A 2,366-nucleotide genomic window follows, 5' to 3' on the forward strand; every position below is an offset into this window, starting at 1 on the left:
GCCTCATAAATTTCTCCTTATGTCTTCTTTAGACGAAAAGTAGTGGAGCCGCCACCAAGAAAAACAAGATGGCCAGAACCAAATGGATCATCTATGAGTCCGTGGGGGCGGGACTGGGTATGCAAAATCTGTTGATGGGAGGAAGGTGGCGGGTGATGATTGCAACCATTGGCAATGTCAAGAACAGTGGCCAATTGCTCGTCCCCGCCGCACTTATTGCGCAAACTTGATAGCTCACCATTGTTGGCCAATGGAGAGAACACAAAATGTGTTTCATGGGTAATGGTGCATAAGTTTGGCCTTCCCTTTCTAGTGACGGCCAAGAGAGAGATGCAGCAGGATGCAAACAGCACAGTGAGCTCTCGCTTGAATGCGTTGACAAGGTCTCACGAGGTGAACCAGAGGCTTAGCCATACAAAGCTCTGTTTTTTCAAAGCACTTGCACAATTATAAATGAGAATTTTCAATGGCCAAATAGCACAACACAAAGATGAAAATAAACAATGGCTAACCCAATCAAGATGCAAATAAACCAGGGCAAATCCTCGGTGGCGCCTATGAGATGTGAGGAACTACTCTTGTTGGAAGTGCTATAAAATTTTGGGAGCAGTCTGGTAAATTTCCTGGTTACCTATCTAGAGCTGCCCATTTCAACAACTAGGCTGGGGATCGTGCATCTACAAATTACCATTGACACAATAAAAGCTCGTTTGGCTGGTTGGAAAGGGAAGCTCACGAACATTGTAGGCAGAAGGGTCCTTGTCAGGAGTGTACTCACTGCACTATCAAATTTTGCATCAACTGTTCCGAAAGTACCGAGGAAAATTGTCTTAGAAATTGTCAATAAAATATGAGCCTTTTAGATGAGCTACAGATCAGTGTAGAAGAAACTATTGAAATAGTTGCGAATCATGAGTCCTAACAGGAGCCGATTATTTTAATGTGGATATTTAATCTACAGTGGCTAGCACCAAAATTTAGATGCCATCTAACCAAATTCTCAAGAAATAGTTGCAATGATGATTTTCCTCTTCATCAGTCAGTCGTATTTTCTAAATACCTATGTGCTAATTTGACTGACCAGAAGGAGGATTCTTCCCTCATGTCCATGCAATGCATACTATCAGTGTAATTGGCACAATATAGTGGGGAGCTAATGGTTTTCATTAACTTACAGCAACCGAGAAAAGGTATTTTTTCTAGATATGTGAAATGACTAGATATGTGAAATGACTAGAAATAATGTGTTTTGCTTTGAAATTGTTTCTCTACATACCGTGATTTTGAAAATCTTATGAAATGGCGTGTACTGATTTTTCCTATTATTTTATTAGCCTTTCACGACCATTATAAAATAATCTTTTATTCTTTCTATCTCTAGGCATTGATTTATTGTCTTCATAAACATGAGATTTGTGTGCTCAACATGTGCAATTGTTTGGAATTGAAAACACCATTCCTTATAGGTTCTTTTAGCTCATATTTGTTGAAGATTTATTAAGAGACTCTTTACGTTCACATTAAAATTCATATGGTATATTAGAATCATAGCCAAACATCATAATATTTTCACATGTTATTAATAATAACATTTCTAAACTAAATGCTATCGTTTTTCATGTAATACTCATTCGGATACATTGGATTAATCTCTTATATTGCCTTCATTATTTCAAAGTCATATAAATTTGTTCATCTTTGGCAAAAAAATTCTCTTTTGGTTGACTCCACTTTTTATTAGAAATATTTCAAAATACTATATATGGTATAAAAATACATGGTCCTTATTCTAGACCCTGTTGATATGGGCCGGGATTGGCTCACTTAACATCGGGTGACTTAGGGTCACTGACGTGGCGGTGCCACAAATCAACTGGCCCACATGTCAGTGATACCAAGCCACCTCACATTAAGTCAGCGAATCTGAACCGTGCTTAGATACAGCCTTTCATAGTTAAATACAAAACTAGATGAACATGTTCTATGGCCTAATTTGTTCTTCAGCTTTTGCTAGCTAGGCAGCAATGAAGCACGACAAAAGTGAAGTCAATCAATTGCGCTCTTTGTGGTTTATTAAGTGGGATGGTATAAAGCATTTAGATCATGTATTGCTTGCTCCACAACTGATTAGGCTCCAAGACGTCACCCATGGCGCCTGGTCTGGTTATGTTGTCAAGGATTGTGCCCATAGACATTTACGTATGTGCCTCTTAATATATTTTTTAGTGTACTATGTGCCACTTCCTTGGGCAGCTAAGTTTGTGGAAGAACCGTTCGGAAAATCTTCCTCTATACAAGTTCTTTATGTATGTCATGTTTCTGTTATGCATGTAAAATTTTGTCTACTTTTTTTTTTGTGTGTGTGT

The sequence above is a fragment of the Triticum dicoccoides genome, chromosome 6A (assembly GCF_002162155.2).
Source record: "Triticum dicoccoides isolate Atlit2015 ecotype Zavitan chromosome 6A, WEW_v2.0, whole genome shotgun sequence".
Taxonomy (NCBI): Eukaryota; Viridiplantae; Streptophyta; class Magnoliopsida; order Poales; family Poaceae; genus Triticum; species Triticum dicoccoides.